We start from the raw sequence: 7,551 nt of genomic DNA, 5'->3' as shown, positions 1-7,551 counted from the left end.
GCTGCTCTGTGCTCTTCTGTTTCCGGACTGGCGGGAATGCTGGCATCTCAGAGGCTCCAGTCAGAAAACTTTTTTTTTATCCCAAATTTAATTTATTTATTTCCTTTTTCCTTTTTATGCCTAAAAGTATCACAGAGGTTATTATATGTGTGTCCTTCCCCGCCCCCCCCACCCCCCCCCCCCCCGACAATCCCCTGGCCTCCCCTACCCCGCAAGGGAACTTTTTGATGTGGTTGATGGAATACTGGGAAAGAAAATTTTTAACATAAGCAAGCTAGAAGATGTGTGTGAAATCTATAGGGGTTAAGATGTTCATGACCCACACGAGAATTTGGAGTGAAAGTTCATGTGCATATTATATTTCAGAATTCTATGTCTGGGATACTTTGAGGTGTTTACATGGTATAACAAAGTGGGAATGAGGATGTAGTTTTGTATGCAAGTATTTTTAGAATTCTATGTATGTATTAGAATATTTCTGGTGAGTGTTTTCCATGTTGGTAAAGAGGATGTGGATGAGTGTGTGCATGTTTGTAAGTTGTATGACAGTACATGTGAAAGGTGCAGGACTGGTCCTTGTTCTTACTGTAAGACAGTGAGACTGAGAGTATTAGGGGAAAGGTGTATGAGATCTCAGAATATTCAGTTCAGTGAAGATCTGAAGGCCTGGTAGCTGAAGTGCCATATAGATTAGAAAGGAGACAGATGAAAGTAAATTTTCTTCAGGGCATATAGGTTCATTAGACTTTGACCTAAAGAAGTTTTCTGTGTGAGGTGATGTGGATTATTTATGGGATTAGTGTGTGCATATTATGGAATTTGTGAATCTGACAATGATTATGTGATGAAGTGAAGGTAAGAGTGTATCTCCGTAATGGGAATGGAGAATGGGAAAGAGAGATGAAGAGGGAAAGCCTGTGTATATGATAGAACAAGGGAAAAGGAGGACATACAGAGCCTTACTTGGTATGGAGGATGACAGATGTGTGAGTGAGTGTGTGAGGATCTGACTTTGTTCTTCCCAGAGAGTAAGGTCTGTGTAAAATGTCATACACACACATCAGCACTGTCTCTTGCCTCAGTTTCAGCTGGCGCTATGCTGGAAATTGGTGCTGAGCGACCTTGCCCTGTCCTTGAAGGCACACTGCCTACTTGTCTGTCTGCAGGAGCCTTAGTCCTAGTCCCTCTTTCCTGAAGTCCTTTTCTGCATTTGAGGGGAAAATGAACTAAGTAGAGAGTAGGCTGAGCAATTAAGCTACATCTCTTGATCAAGTTCAGATCCCTCCTTTGTTTATTCCTTACCATCCTCATCACGACGTGTTTTTCTGAACATGTGTACCTCCACACACCCCTTAGATGGTGAGAAAATAACGTTGATAGGTTTACAGAAGGCAGACTTTTTCCCTTCTGCCTGACCACAGGCTGGGGCCTCCAATGGTGACTTGGGTAGACGTGTCTTGTCTTGGATATTGCAGGGTCCTAGTCAATGGAATAAAAAAGAGCACTGAGATGAGGAGGCATTTTCTGGGGTCTTTGTCAATTCAAAAACTCATGTTCAGTGGACATTACAGGTTAGGCATCATCATTTCACTTGACACTTGCTCTCACAGTAATTAAGGTGACTTTCCCATTTAAAATTATATTTATTCCAAGCTATAAGTAAACTCGTTTTTTAAAAAAAAATTTTTTGTTGATACTTGCTTGACTTTATTTTTTTTACTGTCTTATTGCTTAAAGTATTACAAAAAGTATTACATATGTCTCCGTTTTTTCCCCTGCCCTTGACAATCCCCTGGCCTCCCCTACCCCCAGTGTCTTATGTCCTTTGGTTATGCTTATATGCATGCATACAAGTCCTTCGGTTGATCTCTTGCCCCCCTCCCTCCTTCCCCCCAACCCTCCCTGGCCTTCCCACTGCAGTTTGACAATATTTTTGAGGCAGCTCTTATTAAACGGTGTGTTTTTTGGATGTCAGTTGGATTGGGTATCTTGCATGTGATATTTCTGGAGATCTACATAGATTATCAACAACCTAATTTCTTGTGTGAAAGACAGTGTGCAGGAACAAAAGTTGGATATCAATCCAATTTCCTCATGAAAAAGTGTACAGTTTGGAAATATGTGGTGTGAGTTTCTTGAAGCATCCTGAATGTATCTATATATTTATATTGCTACCTATAGTGATCTTGATATACAGACAGATATACAAAACGATGAATTTTTATTTTTGAAGAAATTATATTATTACGTCACTGTCCCAGTTTCAATGTTAGCCAAGCTCAATGCTCATTATTATCATCATATCTCATGAATGTATATCCTTTGTATATTATTCATATTTGTAGCAAAATGCTATGGTGAAGGTAATGTGCATGGTGTTTAAGTTTATAATTTGTTGGTTAAAACTAGATTAGGTTTAATGTGTGATTGATTTGGTGTTTGCAAATCTGAATATCGGTTGGGCTTTGTGTGATGGAGAAGGTATATGTGCTCTTTGTGTGTTAGTTCAGCACATATTTATGTGTGTAGATTGAATTTCCTATAATGAAGGATTTGTGTGTTTTTCATATCATGCAGTTTAGATAGGAATTTTATTATTGAGAATATTCTGTTTGAGACTAGTGAAATTGCAAAATGTGTGAGGGTTAATGAAAGAATGTGAAGATGTAAAAATGAAGGTGTATAAGAGAAAGAATACCTTTGCTTTAAAAAAGATGCAAAGAGTACAAAAAAGAGTGTGTAAATTAGGAGGCCAGTAACATGTAATTGCCTTAGAAGTTAAAAGCATGACAGTTTGAGTTCCGAAGCGGTTAAGATAGAATATGGCACGTTAGGCCCAGCAGTCTAGCTCTTCAGCATTCACCAAGTAGAAATGTGTCCATACTGAAAAATACTTGTAATAGAGTGCCTAGAAAATAACCTTTTCATGTAGTTCAGACACAAAGCAACCGAAATGCTCAGAAATGTATAATCAATGGAGAAATTATATTCATTCAATTTCATACAGATACCAAGAATGAAAAAGCTAAAGTCAAATGCTACATGAATGAATATCACAAATATAACGAAGAGAGAAAGGAACCAGACACAAAGTATGTATTTTGCACTCTGTTTACCTAAAATTTAAAAGCAGGGATACCAATCTCACAAACAAAATAGAAATAGAGGCATGGACACATAGAATAGACTGACCCCTCTCACAGAGGAGGAGAGAGGAGATGGGATGAGAGAAGGTAAAGGGATTAGCCAAAGAGCACATATGCATACTTGATGGACACAGACAACAGTGTTGTGATGGCCACAGGAAAGGGGGAGTGGGTGCGGGGGAGGTGGGCAAGGCTTAAGGCAGTTGGGCAATGACAACACTTGTAATAGTACCAATGATAAAAATAAAGTTAAAATATGATGTTGCCTAAGGTCCCCTGGAGGACGCAGAAATCCCAAACAAGTTGGAAATACCAGTTCCCTTGAAAAATGTGAGCTACCATTAGAACTTTGGGGTTGGCTCCAATCTATCTCCCCCCACCCCTGACCAACAGTTCTTCCATATACTGGTTGCTTGTTTACTTTTAATCTCCATAGTAACCAAAGTATTCCAGTTTTCAGAAAGCTCCTTAATTTAACCTTAATTTAACCCTCATTGTTAATGGTTGTTTTTTTGTTTTGTTTTGTGAGTGTGTGTGTGTGTGTGTGTGTGTGTATCCCATTTTTTCTTACATTTCACATAGTAGGCCCACATTTACATCTTCATAATCTAAAACATAACAATTCATTTTTACCCCTGAGTAAATAAATTCTATCTGATATTAAACACTCATCCTTGCACAATAAGTTTCAGTGTTCAAAGTCCTTCTCCCCCCCACCCCCCAATTTATTGCTCACCTCTAGGAGCCAGGGTTTCTTCTTGATTAACAGGAGAATATACTATTAAAAAACTAGTAACAACAACATTTACTATATCAATGCCCTTAGGCAGAAATCAAATACTGGGAAATACATTTCCTAAGAAATATTATACTAATCAACCACTATGTCTCTAACAGAGCAACCCAGAGTGACATGCTGTAGGTAGCACATGTCCTAAACCACAGTCACAAGGACCTGGACATCTAAGTTTACTCTCAGACTCCCTGGGCCCGCAAAAAGATCAGCATGCACACATCCATCTCAGTTTCTCAACGTCTCTCTCTCCCTCCCTCCCACCACCCGCTCCCTCTTCCCCTGGTTTATCTTCTTTATCCCCTTCTCTTCATTCTCTCTCTTCTCTCTCCCACCCACAACTCGCTCCCTTTCCTCTCTTCTCTCTCCCATCCTCCCTCTTCTTTCCTTATTCTCTCACTCTCTCCCTCCATCATCAAAACTAGGAATTCTCTCTCTCTTTCTTTAGAAAACAGCACCTGGTTACCCTATGCCCCGAGAATCTGCATAACACATACCTCTTGACATCCTTGCAGTTTTGATGAAATGCCTGCCTTCCAGATGTTTCTGTTTCTCCTTATGCTTCATGGTTGAACTCTTTAAAGAGTCACTCAAATCAGATACCTTTCTCACCCAAACTCTGCAGAGTTTGGGGGGTTTGGGGTTCTCCCCCAAACTCTGCTCTCAGAGTTTGGGGGAGAGTGTCAGTTGATGATGAAAAAGAATAAAATTAACAAATACAATCAATATAAACAAATACAATCAAAAATAAGACACTTGAGAGACCTTTCCTCTCACCAAATCACTATTCTGACCAGTGCTCAGTACACCGCCAGGACAGTTATGATGCACGTCATCACCATGGTTTCAGTGGTGTTCTATGACCCGTGCATGACATCAGTGCACCCCAGCCACCCAACCAGTATTCACAGAACTACAAGGCTGCCACAGCCACTGGCCAGAGTGGTCCCTTTATCCAATGGAAACACTACCATGACCTTGAATTTTTTATTGTTTACTTCATATCAAAACGAGAGGATAGGTGACTCGAATGAAACAAAGGAAATGATTTTATATGTCTAGGATAACCACATTACTAATTCTCCCCAGTGGTGAGGCTAAGCAATACCTGAGAAAAGTAGGCTTAGAACCATGCCTGTCTCACAGAAAGTGGTGGCATTTTTATGTAGTATATGCTATTGGCAGTTCTATTTAACTAATGTATAAACATGAGTTATATGTGAGGTATATATTGGTGTATACTAGTATGTGTGGATTTGAAAATTCCATACAACTCTGTCATTTATCGAGTATCCCCCACTATGGGGAATAGTCTCATACATTTTTACAACAAGCCATTCTCTCTTTGGCTACGCTTTTCCTTATCATGTCCCCAGAGGCTTGGGGAAAGCAGGAGTCTCTGGCCCTTGTCATGAATTCTGTTCTTGTCAAGCTAGAAGGTCTCGTTTTCCAGGCTCTGTTCTAGGCCCCCATCTAGATCTTCTGGAAATGCTTGGGCTCTAAACTGGGTTTGAACTCTATAGAGTCCATTCTCCATCCCACCCACCACAGAATATGCCTCATCCCTTAAGAGCAATATGTATTTACTTAGCAGTTACATTAGAACTTGGTGTGACTTAGCCTTCTCAGTCTTCCTTATGCCCAGTAGGCCCTGCCTCTGGGTCTTACCCCATGTAATCATGGGCAGTATTTTCCAGTGCTATCACCAACACACTATTATAAATAGTGGTGGAAAGAGACTGCACTTGCGGTAGTGAACACAATAGAGATGATGTATTATAGACTTGTATCCTTAAAACATATTTTTAAACCAATATAACTCCAGTATCTCAATAAAAATAAAAGAAACTACAAAACAATAGATGTCATTAAAAAAATTACGTTTTCAAAGAATTTTGTTACTTCCAGGCTCTTCTACTTTTATCAATGTTATTTGTCTATAACAATACTGGACTCTTTCAAGTGTCTCTTCAGTTTTATTTTGGCACTAGGTTTCTTTGAGAAGGGATTTTTACCTTCTTGTGTGAATAACTATCACCTGAATTATTATTTTTATTTTGTGCTTTTTGCTTCCCATTTGTCTTTTCCTTCAAAGTTTCTTGACCTAAATTATAAATGTAGAGTTTATAATCCTAGAGAATTTGGTGATGTGCTTAATAAATAAAGAAGGAGTGAGCAGGATCAATGAGTGTAAACCCTGGTCATCTGGTGTATGGTTACAATATTTTGTCTTTCCACATGATACTCGAGATTTCCATAATAACTTAATTGCTATAGTCATCCCTATATATAATCTAAGAAAAACTTTTGGATCATCTTTTACTACTAACGATATGGCTAAGATAGACACCCTCATTAAAACACCCATTATTAGATTTCATTAAGAAGGACATAAGAATTAATAGGGTAAAATAGTAATACTATATAAAATATAATAATAAAAGCATAATATGCTAATTAGACTGCAAGTCCTCCCAGACAACCTTCAGGAGGAAGCCAGGGCTACCAGGGAAACCCGGACCCCAGGTGCCTGCTCATGGCTGGAGGGAAGCCCAGGTTCTGGGTACCAGAGGGAAGCCAGGGAAGGAAGGCCTACTCTTGCATGAATTTCATTCATCAGGCCTCTAGTACTATACAAAACATTTTAAAGCTAGAGGAACAAATGATCCCCTTGCAGAGAAACAAATGATCCAAAGACCTGATATTGCCTGGGTTTTGTAGCTTCCATTGTCATTAACTATTATATTGTTCTTGTGAAGTATTTACTTTCATCATTTTGGGCTCTACCGTCCAATCATTTTATCTGAGGCTCCTTGGTGCCTTTTAACCAATCCATCCCCTTCCTCCCTCCTCCTCTTCAGTGTGCACATGTATGTGACCATCCACTCTTGTGCTGTTGGGCTGAATTATCTCTACCTAAATCCTCACTTCTTGTAGGAGGCAGTGTTGCCAAGGCAGAGTGGCCAAGCTGGGGACTATTCAGGCATTATGATAGCTCCTGTGTTTGAGAGACAAAGAATGCACTTCTGAAATGGAATGGGAACAATAACCAGGTTAATTAAGGAGAGCTCTACTAAAGAATCTGAAGGAAGAAATGATTCTCAAAGTTACTCTTCACAAATAGTAGCATATTACATCCTCAAATATTTGTGAGAACACTGTATTTTCACTGCATATAAACACATACTCTCTCACCAGAAACATTGCTTTCAATTTCACTTTGAGGAAGCATTGTATTTTGTTACTCCTTCAAAATTCCTGTTTTTATAACTTTCAAACCAATTTCTTACATTTAAAGATATATATAACATCACATATGATAAGATAATAGCATTAATTAATTAATTTATTGAAAAGATCTCTGCAGAGTGCCAGGCACTCACTAGGAATTGCTGACTCTCTTGAAATGATGCAACCTCTACTTTCAAGGAGTTTATTTTGATGAGGAAGAAAAACAGGTAAAGAAGTTTTACAATATGGGCTGTTAGTGCTCTGATAATATTCTGGACAGTTTTGTGATTCATTTCATTTTAGTTTGTTACGCCCCTCTATTCAGTTTCCCTATAGTAGCAATAGACTTACCTGAATATTAAGGACATATGGATTGTATGT

This window comes from Myotis lucifugus, unplaced genomic scaffold, assembly GCF_000147115.1.
Source record: "Myotis lucifugus unplaced genomic scaffold, Myoluc2.0 scaffold_116, whole genome shotgun sequence".
Classification (NCBI taxonomy): domain Eukaryota; kingdom Metazoa; phylum Chordata; class Mammalia; order Chiroptera; family Vespertilionidae; genus Myotis; species Myotis lucifugus.
The sequence above is the reverse complement of the archived record's forward strand: the minus strand, read 5'-3'. Positions refer to the sequence as shown.